General features: G+C 42.1%; 1 protein-coding gene across 13 annotated transcripts in view; it reads left to right on the forward strand.

Moving 5' to 3' along the window:
* Positions 1 to 13146, forward strand: part of rbfox1 (RNA binding fox-1 homolog 1) — a 1150117-nt gene that overhangs the window by 4552 nt on the left and 1132419 nt on the right. The window lies entirely within an intron of this gene.

A 13146-nucleotide genomic window follows, 5' to 3' on the forward strand; every position in this document is an offset into this window, starting at 1 on the left:
GTGAAGACACAATTGTAATTCAGTACCGTTGCACTTAATACCCCAGCATTTTCCTTTTAAGGTGGGTCATGCCATTGTCTGGGCTTTTTGAGCTATTGTTTAAGTCTGTGATGCTTCAGAGACTTAACTGGCTTAGCCTCCAGCTTTCTTCTCATGAAGGTCAGCATTTGATAGTGCAGGTTTTTCATCCAGGAGAGCATTGCCAGACTTTTCAGGAACTAAGACAGGATTGTCATCTACTTGTAGCTGTGAGCAGAACCTTTTCTCTGGACTTACCTCTTCCGCTCCTTACACTGAGGATGTCTTCTTCAGGTAAGACATGATGACATTGAGTTAGACTCCAGCTACCTTTGGAAGATCCCACTTTGTCCGCTCTTAAGTCGAAATCCAATAGCCAGGTTCCAGTTAAGAATATTTTCATTGAACCATTTGCTGAGTGGTGTATTGGGCCCAAAAAGTTGACAACAATTTCACCACCCCTGGTATAAATGGTAAGGAAAATAACCCATTGAAAGCATTATGGCATATTTTGAACATCCACCCATGCCATTTATTCTCCCCATCCTGAAAGACAGAAGAGAGAAATCAGCTATGGGTTGTTGTGTGTTTTCTGGGCTGCATTCTCTCCTGACATTTCACCCACATCTATGGCAGGCATCCATAGATGTAAGAAATCAGCTATATTTCTTACCTTCCTAAAATACAATCTAAATAAGGGTGAAGATCCAACTGCCCAATGAAGATATAAATATCAGTTTCATGTGGCTAGTTTAAAAGCTGGATTTATGAATTTTCATAAGCTTTTCAGACAGGGATTCTGCTTTAACCCCCCTGTGATTGGACACTGTAATGGAGAGCACCCTACGGCCGAAGGCAAGCCGGCGTTTTGATTTAAAATTGAATTTTCAACATAGGCAGCTTCCAGCCAGCCAAATCATAGTTTAATGCGCCTCTGATCCTTCCTGCTGTAGCTACAGGGAGGATTGAGAAATCCTCGGTGACTCTCAGGCTTTCAGATTACGAAGGCAAGCCTGCTGACAGACACATCCATCCTCATTTGCGCATGATTCTTCAAGTCGCTGCCATTTGACTTGAAGAATTTCCACTTCTGTTTCCCCCCACCTCATCTCATTATATTCTGGCTGCCACCCATAAGGAAAGAAAGGATGAAGTCGCAGATTTATTGATAACTTATATAGCTCTGAAAAGAGTGACCACAAGCAACATGTTGGTTAATTAGTTGGCCCACATGTGTCAGGAGGTATTCTCAAGGTAGTTGTCAATGTCAATGTAATTACACATGTTCTCATTCCTGACCCTCCCCCCTTTTTTTTTTTTAACAAGGGGAGACCCCGTTTTCCCCAATGTTGCTAAATCTCAGTCCTATTTTGCTGCTCCTTCAAAGCTGTCATTCTGTGAATTATTAGGGATCAGGGATGGATTGGTCTTTCTGGGAACACACACATACACATACATATATATGCACACACATAAATAGAACTATCTACATGGCTTGTATTGCTTTATCTGAGATCTCAGGATAGAAAAAAATCACCAAGAGATAAATATATAAATGGCCAGGAATGGTCATGGAAATTACTTTTGGGGTACAGAATCTGGGAAAAAGCTTATCAGCTGCCGAACTCTGTTTAAAAACATTTGGTCATTTTAGCATTTTTATTGAAGAGTATCAGAATGCTTTCTCTAAAATGGACTTGTACAGAAATGTGCAATTTAGCTTGTCTTCATCATTTATGAAAAAATGTTTTCTCTGTTCTGGCACCAAAGCATTGTTGTTTTTCTCTTTTCCAAAAGATTTTGTTTGTTTACGTTTCTGTTTCTCCCCCACGTTTGATTTATCAAAGTAAACAATATACCACCCTCTTAAAAGTGGGAGTTTCCCTGCCATATCTTTGTGTGTATGTGTATGCCAGTCAAAGGAATTATAGATAGAAAATAAAGTCCTTTGTTTTGGGAAGTGGTTTTGGGACATATTCTGCCGCCATTGCCCCCCCCCCCCCCCGTCCCCCTTCCTTCCTTGTGAGGGAAAATAAACTTTGGTAAAGTGAAACCTTTGTGCTTCTTCCAGCTGAATGGGTTCTGAAAGCACAATGCATCACTGGGAAATATAAATTAAGCAGCCTTTTCTTTCTTTCGCTTTTTAATCTCGAGAAGAACTGCTGCACTCCCTGTGCCCCCAGAGTAAAGATGTTTGCTACAACAAGCTGGGAATTTGGTGTGTGTGATTTATTATAATGTGTGCGGCTTCTTTGGCTTTTTGTCCTCGGAGCAGCATGGGAACACACCCGTTCGAGCTACTTTGCATACTAATAAAGATTGCTGCCTGTAATTATTCAGCAGTTACTGTATTATTCCCTTGAGATAAATCATTCTTAGTTTATTTACTCTTCTTTGTTTCAGTTATTTCTGAGCTTTTCATCCAGTGGCCCTGGGGTTCCTTGCATCGGCATGGCAATGCATCCCTTTTTTCCTCTCCTTGTTTAGGCCTAGTGGTTGGAAGTGGATGGAAACCAAAATAAATAGAGTAATGCGTCTTAGTTATATCGTCATCATCATCCAAGGCTGAAACACAATGACTCTGAGTCAAGGTGTTGTGGCTGAGAGAGGATTTAAACCCTGTCTCCTCATGTGTTCAGAATGCTTGGCCAAAGAGGTTCATTACCTCAACAAGACCACATTTCTGGACACAACAAGTGGAAGCATACTGCAATATATAACACAGCTAAAGTAAAGCCTAGGTGAGTCTGACTCTGGGGGATGGTGCTCATCTCCATTTCTAAACCGAAGAGCCAGTGTTGTCCATAGACACCTCCTAGGTCATGTGGCCGGCAGGACTGCATGGAGTGCTGTTACCTTCCCACTGGAGTGGTACCTATTGATCTACTCACACTTGCATGTTATCGAACTGCTAGGTTGGCAGAAGCTGGGGCTAACAACAGCAGCTCACCCCGTCCCTTGGATTTGAACCACCAACCTTTCGGACAGCAAGTTCTGCAGCTTAGCAGTTTAACCCATTACGCCACCACAGCAGCACATTTCTGGATTCTATAGGACTTTGTCACAACAAGTGGAAGTATGCTGCATTACCTGGGTATAACACAGCTACTATGAATGAAATTTACTTGGGGTGTCATGGTGGTGCAATCTTTGGTAATTTAGACAGTTGTAGTGTTTAAACACTTGGGTAAGTGGGTATGCTCTGCAGTGTCTCTTCATGCAAGCCATTTCCCCATTTGACCACAATATGTAGACACAGCTCTTTATTCCACTCCATAACTAGAATGTCTCCTGGGATGGTAGGGAAACGGTAAGCAACCATTCTCTGAAGTCCACCAGTGAGTCAACAGTGTGATGTGATACCTTAAAAAGCCAATAGGTTTGGGGCTGCATCAGTAGGGGTCTAGTGTCTGGATCAAGGGAAATCATAGTCCCACCCTCTTCGTCTTTGGTCAGACCTCACCAGTTCTGGGCAAAGCAATACAAGAAGGATTTTGACAATCTAGAATGTGTCCAAAGAAAGGTCATGGCGATGCTCAGAATCTCAGGCACTAAGGAACTATACAACTCACATCTAAGCAATACAATAACCCAGAGAAGGGTGACTAACATGGTCAAAGATCTGGAAACCATGCAGTAGCTTAAGAAGCTAGATTTCTTTAACTGGAAGAGAGAACGTGCAGAGGTGACATGATAGCCATGTTTAGATATTTGAAAAAAAGGTCATATTAAGAGGGAACTGGTTTGTATTCTACTGTTCTGGAAACTAGAACACAATGGGACAGTAGGTTCAAACTCTAGAAAAAGAGATTCCATCTGAATATTAGGAAGACCCTCCTGACAATAAGAGCTGTTTCACAGTGGAATGTGCTCTTTGAGAGTCTGCTTTTCAGGAGGTTTTGAAATATTGGCTGGATGGGGCCAAGGGTCTCTTTCAGCTCTAGGATTCTGTGTGATGTGACTGTCCTCCCATGCATGCTTGGCCCTTATGGTTTGTTCCAACTCTATAATGCTGTCTGGGTTGGAAGGATATTTTAATATAAGTAGTTAAATCAGGATGGCATTATATTAATTTCTTATATTGTTACCACCATTGAGTATGTATGTATGTATGTATGTATGTATGTATGTATGTATCACATGTATGTTTGTGCATGTGAATGCCAGTCAGAGTACTATGCTTGTTTTCTGTCCTGAACACCTCAATAATTCCCAAAGGTCTTTGTGCTCCCATCAAATGATATTGGTGGATATATCCATGCCAGCATCTTGATTGTCTTTCCATCTTGCTTGAGGCTCCCCTGTCCCATGTTGCTGTGACAGCATAAAAACATCAAATGGATTCTTTCATTTCCCCCAACGTTTACTTCCTGCCATGTGCGAGATTATACGGAATGATTTATGTAGTAGGAGGATAGCATAAAATAGAGTTTTGTGGGGAGTATCTTCATTAAAGATGTATCTTCCTGGGGAATTTGTCTCTATCACCATCTCAATTGGAATATTCTTGCGAGGAAGAATCGCTTTGAATAATTAAAACTTGCACTCTTTTAATTTTCCCGGGAGTGTTTCTTGCATGGAAAATACAGCTGTAAATTCAACATTGATTTGATATTTTCTCCCCATAATAATGACCATATTATCTATTAGCTGTCATTAACTGAGAGGAGGGAGGGAGGAAAAGAGAAAACATTCAGGCAACTCTTTCCCTAATGGAGATTAATTTGGCAGCTTCCATCTACTCTTTCTGGAACAAAGCTTTGAACTAGATACTTGGGAGATCATTAAGCAGAAGTTGATATGAGCTCAGATAGAGTGCCATGAGTCAGTGGGGCTCCCACAGAGCTTCTGCTATATGCCACTGTTTTCTTTGCACATCAGAATGAACAATCCTAACTTTCGTATTCAATGATATATCTTGAAATTCCATGTTCTTTTCTAGTTCCTTCACTGCTGCACTTCAAACTGCATGTATTCTACATATTTAATGGATTCAGTCTCTGTTCTGACTGAGCCAAGGTATAAGGTAAAACTAAAGGTTTTCCCTGACATTAAGTCTAGTTGTGTCTGACTCTGGAGGTTTGTGCTCATCTCCATTTCTAATCCAAAGAGCTGGCGTTGTCCGTAGACACCTCCAAGGTCATGTGGCCGGAATGACTGCATGGAGCGCCGTTATCTTCCCACCTATTAATTTACTCACTTTTGCATGTTATTGAACTGCTAGGTTGGTTGAACTGCTAGGTTGGTCCAGCATTTCTGTGTTCTCAAATAATATCCTGTGTCCAGGTTGGTTTATCAGGTGCTCTGCTATGTCTGACTTCTCTAAACCGCACTTGCCTAGTTCCCAACAACCACTGAGGATGCCTGCCATAGATGTGGGTGAAACATCAGGAGAGAACGCTTCTGGAACGTGGTCATACAGCAACCCAGAAATCATTCAATTTCTCCATTTTCTGGTCACATCAAATCAATTGGCTTGACTGCTGGAATACAAAACCAAGCGTCTAGATATGGCACTCACTCGGATTTTCTGTTTCATTATGGCCAGTTCTACTAAAGATGCAAGAGTCTAGCACAGGCATGGGTAGACTTGGGCCCTCCAGGTGTTTTGGACTGCAACTCCCACCATTCCTGACAGCCTCAGGCCCTTTCCTTTTTCCCCTCAGCCGCTGAGGGGGAAAAGGAAGGGGCCTGAGGCTGTCAGGAATGGTGGGAGTTGCAGTCCAAAACACCTGGAGGGAGGGCCAAAGTTTGCCCACGCCTGGTTTAGCAGCACTAGCTTCTTCCTTACCACTACAAACCTCTCAAATTCCTCCTACCAATGAATCTTAACCCTCATTTGCAACTCGCCATCCCCTTTTATGATTACCATAAACCTCAATAGGTGTGCAATTTTTAAAGTCCACTCTAAACCAATAACACCTTATTTCAAAGTCTAATTCAATTATGAGACGCACCATAACTTGTGGATGATTAAATTGCAAATTGTGGGTGTCCACCAGGCGAGCTGACGCATTAAATTTGTTTGCCGCTATAATTCACTTCCCAAGCATGCGGTGTATTTTCTAAGACCACTCAAGGATGCAGCTGCCTTGCCTGAGGAGCAGCGGGTTGCGTAATATTTATGGCGCATCTGATATATAGAATATCTTCTTCAAGGAGACATCCATACATCACTTGAACTTTAGCACAATATTACATTGTCCTAATGGAAAATGGTTATAGTTGAATGGTTTTTCTTCCTACGATCTGAACGTTGCTTCTTTTTTAAAAAAGTGCTCATTTATGTTTTATTGGAACATGAACCTTTCAGTTTACTTCCCACCAATGTTGCGCCCTTACAAAAGAAACCTCATTTTCTATGGAGGAGAGACAGGGCAGGGGATAACATCTATAAAGTCAGTGTTGAGATGAGAAGAAAGAAAGAAAAAACCCAATTGCATTCCTACCTTTAGTTTTCATTTGAAAATTAACCTCTACAGAACAGAACCACAGCCAATTTAACCTCTCGCTTGTGTTGACCATTGAAGGCTTAGAGCAGGGATGTGGAACATGAGATCACATTAGCAATGAGAAGAAATAGGAAACGTTTCTCTGAAGTTTAATCCAGACTACTCTGCTGTCCATTAGGCCTGGATGTCCAAATTCCAAATAGGTATAAATACAAGGGAGAATTATGGAAAACAATACAATAAGGCTCCTTGTTTCTTTGGGGATATATTCCAAGCTGGATTGCAATAATGTGAAACTATGGATATAACCAAACACTATTTAATGTGTTGTCGAAGGCTTTCATGGCCGGGAACATACAACAACCAAACACTATTTAATTACCCCTTTTCCAGTCCCATAGAGTTGCATTGGAGGACCTTGGGCACATCTACACTGACCACTTGGGTCAGTGTAGATGTGGATCAGCTCTGTGGCAGCTACATGTTGTACAAGGCTCATGCAGGATACCCTAGAGCAGTGTTTCTCAACCTGGGTCTCGGGACCCCTGGGGGGTCACGAGGGGAGTTCAGAGGGGTCACCAAAGACCAGTATTTTCTGTTGATCGTGGAGGTTCTGTGTGGGAAATTTGGCCCAATTCTATCATAGGTGGGGTTCAGGAGGCTCTTTGATTGTAAGTAAAGGTAAAGGTTTTCCCCTGACATTAAGTCTAGATGTGTCCAATTCTAGGGGGTTGGTGCTCATCTCCATTTCTAAGCCGAAGAGCTGGCATTGTCCGTAGACATCTCCAAGGTCATGTGGCCGGCATGACTGCATATAATGTATGGAGTTAAATGTTAATTGTTTTAATTGCACTTTAATATTTTATTTAAATAGTTGTTTTTGTACTCCATTTTTTAAAGGCATTGAATTATTGTGATACTGTGAAGCTGTCTTGAGTCCCCTGTGGGGTTGAGAAAGGCAGAGTAAAAGTACTGTAAAACAAACAAACAAACAAACAAACAAATACAACTCCAAAACTCAAGGTCAATGCCCACCATAGCCTTCCAGTATTCTCTGTTGGTCATAGGAGTTCTGTTTGCCAAGTTTTGTTGGTGGAGTTCAAAATGCTCTCTGATCATAGGTTAACTATAAATCCCAGTAACTATAACTCCCAAATGACAAAATCAATCCCCTCCAACCCCACCAGTATTCAGATTTGGGCGTATCTGGTATTTGTGCCAAATTTGGTCTAGTGAATGAAGATACGTCCTGCATATCAGATATTACGGTCCTGCATTACGATCATAACAGTAGCAAAATTACAGTTATGAATAGCAACAAAAATAATTGTATGGTTGGGGGGGTCACCACAACATGATGACTGTATTAAGGGGTCGCAGCATTAGGAAGGTTGAGAACCACTTACCTAGAGCAAGACTACCTTATTTTATCTTTTTATCTTTAACTATTTATAGCAGAGGTGTCAAACTTGTGGCCCTCCAGATGATTGGGCCTCCAATTCCCAAAAGCTTGCCAACTTGTCCCAATGGCCAGAAATTCTGTGAGCAGAAGTCCAAAACATCTAGAGGACCACAAGTTTGGCACCACATGTTTAGAGCAATGGTGCCTCACCTTTGGTCCTCCAGGTGTTTGGGATTTCAGTTCTCAGAAGCTCAGGCCAACTTGTCCAATGGCCAACAATTCTAGGAGCTGCTGTCCAAAACACCTGTAGGACCAAAGGTTGGACGCCATTGATGTTGAGTTTAGAGATTTGTTGCCCATGTGGGATTTGTTTCATTTTGGCAATGCATTCGGGAGGGGTAGAAGGGAATGGAAGAGATACGTCCTCCATTTTGAGAAGCATTGCGAATACTCCACAGCACCTCTGCTTGACTTTTCCTCCATCTCCCAGGTTAAAGGCGTGCGGAAGCCTTCTCAGGAGAACGTAACATTTGCTTTATCTGCCGTTGTTGTTATTGTTGTTTGTCTTTTATATAATTGCACCAGATAATATTGCAAAGTCGTATAAAATTAAAATCAAGTTTGAAATAGGGTTTGTTAATTACAGCATTTAACTGTTGTGGTTATTGTTTCCTAAGAGATTAATGAGGTGAATTATTGTAACATAATTAGACTACAGTATATCTAATCTCTTCCATACCCTTGTGGTTTACTGTTATTCAAGTATCACTTGAAGGTTAATTTCACTTAGCCGGTGTATATTTGACTTTGGCAACAGACTTTATATTGAAATATGTTTATAATTATATTTGAAAGTCATTACACAACAGCTTTGCCAAAATGATCCTCGTAAGCTTTACTAGTAGTGGTAAGGATATTATAAATTGTGCAATCTAAAACACACGCAGGCATGCACATACGTTGTAAACTCTCCCATAAAACTCAGAGGAACCATATGTTATCGGTTGGATCACAGCAGAATTCATGAAATCGTTCCAAGGCCTTTGCCTTGTTTTGCCTCTCTTCTTTGTCTCTTCTGTGATACGGCAATTATTGGAGAGAGCCAAGCTGGAGACTATGAGAATTCCATTAGAGGTGTGCAAAGGACATGATTTTTATGTGCTAAATTACAAATCCAATAATCCCTTATCCCAGATGCCCTCAAAATATTTTTAAGTGCCACTTTAGTGGCGTGTGGAAGGTGAAAACACACACACACATACATTAGAAGTTAATGAATTTGTCATTTCCCAACTCAGAGACCAAGGCCCTGGGCTATTTAATTGGAAAGAATTGGATGCTCTTGTAGTTAATTTTTTTCCCAGGGATTTTTTTTACTACTATTATATTTGCCCATTTTGAATAGACATATATGGCAATAAGAAGACCAGACATCCAGTCCCTTCCTTTGTCTCAAAGCAACCAATGGACTGATGGTACCATTATTCTAATCCTCCAAGTGAAACTTAGCTTTCCTTTCCAACCTGTCCACCATCTTCATTCTCTCTTGTTTCTGCATGCACTGACTTCAGCAAGATAATATACATTTTGTAGAAAGGGATACTGCTCATTATTTCTTGACATGGTCATTGTCATCAAACACAATGTGCATGTATGTTTGTGTTAGGATGGTGTTTAATTCTGAGCAGAGGAGTTCATTTCATTCCTTATGGTGGGCAAAAGGGTCATTCATTAAAGACCAGGTTTACTGTTCAACAATGACATTAAGAGTTCTTTCTCCCACCCTGGACCTTCCATAGATATATAAACCTTCCTTTCTTAGTTTTCCAATATACCTCACAACCTCTGAGGATGCCTGCCATAGATGTGGGGAAACACCAGGAGAGAATGCTTCTGGAACATGGCCATACAGCCCAGAAAATGCACAACAACCCTGAAAGCCTTCGACAACACAATAACATTAAGGATATTTCATTACTCTGAGGGTCTGTCCTCTTTCAGACCATTGGTCTGTCTTGTCTAGGAACCTCTTCACACGGGGCAAAAATGCCACCTTCATGAGCGGCTTTGATGGGGCTTCCCATACGCTATCACATTATGTATGGCAAGCCCCACCCAATGTGGAGGCGAACCATTTTAGGACGCTTGTAGCACAGCTGATCGACAGAGCCCCATGCTGCCCATTACACAACTCAGGCTGATTTCCAGTGGGGCTCCGTTGGTGACCTGTGGCATAATCATCTTAAGACACTTGGCCCAGAACATGGGAGGCAAAGTGTCCATAAAGAATCACAGGACCAACGTGGTGGGAAGCCACGTGTGATGGGGAAGTGTCGCTGCCGGTGAGGCGGTGTGCCAGGATTGCCCCACTGTCCTGCCGATTCACACGGAGGCTGGCTAATTGATCTGGGGGATTTCATCAATGTGATGAGGACTCTAGAAATTCCTAGAAATGTGTTCTCTCATGTCAACAATTAGCAATTTCTTTATTTGCAGGTTTACATTTTCATGAAAACCCTGTGCCCCTAATCCTAGCAAATGTGAAGAGCCGACTATCTTAGTTCCCACTTTGGTTTCTTGGCTTTGTTTCCTTCCTCCTTGAAATAGCACAGATAACGCCACAGTCCTTCCATTTCCTCTTCTGATAGATTTCTGGACTGTAACTCACCTGGGCTCGGGGCTTTGTTGGCTCCTAATCGTGCTAATTGCCTAATTAAAGTATCAACTGTAGCACAAACTATGGAGCTTTTCAAAAATGGTGGTAAATCCGCTCCCTCCTCTGCACCTCACAAAGAAAAGGAATGTGTTTCCGCTTTGCAGCTTTACTCTTTCTTTTTGTGCATTTAGTGCAACCTGTAGTTAAGGAGATGAAATCTCATGCCGCTTGAATGACTCTGTTCCTCCCTTTCTCCACTTGAGAAGTGGGGCTTGCATCCACCAGAGAATAGGGATGGAAAGAGTATTTGAAAGAAATCCAATCACAGATAAGAGTTTCAGGAAACGCCACGAAAGAGAGCCGCAACCTTTGCAGTTCAGGACTTGTTTTACACAAAATCTGCATATTACATTTTGCACAGAGAATGGAATTTTCAGAGAAGAAAACAAATTTCTTGCATAGTAAAAATATGTGATTTTCTGCTCAGTTGAACCTTTACCTTTATCTTATGCCTATTGATCTACTCACATTTGCATGTTTTTTAACTGCTAGGTTGGCAGAGGCTGGGGCTAACAGTGGGAGCTCATCCTGCTTCCCGGATTCGAACCGCTGACCTTTCAATCACCAAGTTCAGCAGCTCAGTGGTTTAGCCCGCTGTGCCATCAGGGGCTCCTAGATTATCAATCTAGTAATTATTATTATTTTATTCTCCATCTCTCCTTGCAGCTCAAGGCAGAGTACAGCAGGGTCAAAACCGAGTGATAAAACACACTATTAAAATACATGTAACAAAATGTATACAAGACCATACCAATAAATTGTAGGTTAAAATTCATGTGACTTTATGGTCAATGTTCAATTGAGGTTGTCCATAGAATCACATTGGAGGGCCTATGTCCTCTAGCATGGCTGGAGGATGTTGACCACAGAGTCACACTGCAGGACTGATCGTTAATCAAATCCACAAAAGTCAAGCCTGCAAATGTGGAGGGACAAATGTCATGTACAGTTAGACAGTAACAGTAACAGTAACAGTAATAGCAAAAGAAGGGGATGATAACAGTTGAGTTTGTCTGTTTCTCCTCTACCACTTTATCTTCAGGAAAAAGGGCAAAGAAGAATGGTTCCCCAGTCACTTTCCATGCACGCTGGTAGTATTTTTTTGCTCATAAGAGAATGAAGGAAAGTCATTCCGGCTCAGCCATCATTTCAGCCTCTAGACAAGTTGGTCCCTGAACACCGTGACACCTTCTTTCTTAAACGGATGGTGATAAATTGGACCACGTTGAACTTTACACTCTTGTGGCCACATATTTTATTATGGTTGCTTATCTACTGCCTTGTCTGCATAAAGGTTTTGCCGAGGAAGGGGAATAAAACTGCCTGCAAAGAACTGCCAAACTTTGGCTGGTGTGCTGCAGAGGATGGGCGGAAACCGGGAAAAAAGAAAAAGCTAGACTCTCACAGGAGATAAGAGGCTGATAAAATTTGAAGGTGCATCTATGCTGTAGAATTAATGCAGTTTGACACTACTCAATGGTATGGAATTAGTCTTCTCTATCCAAAAAATGCTGGTATCTCACTAAACTATGGCTTCCATGATTCCATAGTGTTGAGCCATGGCAGTTAAAATGATGTCAAGCTGGAGTGGTACCTATTGATCTACTCACATTTGCGTGTTTTCAAACTGCTAGGTTGGCAGAAGCTGGGGCCAACAGCAGGAGCTCACTCAGCTCCCCGGATTCAAACCATCAACCTTTTGGCCAACAAGTTCAGCAGTTCAGTGGTTTAATCCACTGCACCACTGCGGGCTCTGGTGCTGTAGGCTATATTTTGGCGGGGGGAAGTGGTAAAACTTCCTTTGAGTATTCCTTGCTTAAGGAAACCCCATGACTGGTGACTTGATGGCATGTAGACACAGACATTTCTCATCAAAAGAAAAGAACCTTTATTAATATTCGTTCATAAAGCCAAACTCAAGCATGAATTTCCCAAAGCATTGCCACCTGATGCTAAATTTCATGCAAAATGAAAATCAAAGGTAAATTAAGAGAACCCTCCTTGGGAGGAAACATGCCTGCTTCAGATACCTCAAGGTGATCCACAGTGAGTGCCGAGGGAAATGCATTGCATTGAATTAGGTATTACGTATCCCATAGGGCTCAGCCAGGCTTGACACTTCTCTAGACACATGAGGCAAGCTGCACACAAAGCTTGTGATTGCCAGAGCTTTGAGATCTTACTACTCTATATCCACACATCCCCTTGGGCTCTGATCTCCAGATGTTAACGCATGGAGGAGAGTATGCCGGGTAGGTCAGAGGGTAAACATGTGAAGCTGGGTACATTAAATCTGCCGCCCTTCTTGCCTCCCCACTTTTTACCTAACACATTAATTGGCAAATCACGGCTATTAGTTTGATGTCCAAGGCTGCGTTCTAGCTGGGTGCCCTGTTCCTTGACAGTAATTGCTTAATGCCAAGGCGCATCTCTCCCTGACTGTTTCATTAGCAAGTTGCGTCTCACTGTGTGCCCCAGGCTTTCGGAGTTGCAAGTTCTCTTGCCCACGGGGAGTGCCGTAATGAAGAGCGGAAGAGGAAAAGCGTGACCCTCAGCCG

Source organism: Anolis carolinensis, unplaced genomic scaffold, assembly GCF_035594765.1.
Source record: "Anolis carolinensis isolate JA03-04 unplaced genomic scaffold, rAnoCar3.1.pri scaffold_13, whole genome shotgun sequence".
Lineage (NCBI taxonomy): Eukaryota > Metazoa > Chordata > Lepidosauria > Squamata > Dactyloidae > Anolis > Anolis carolinensis.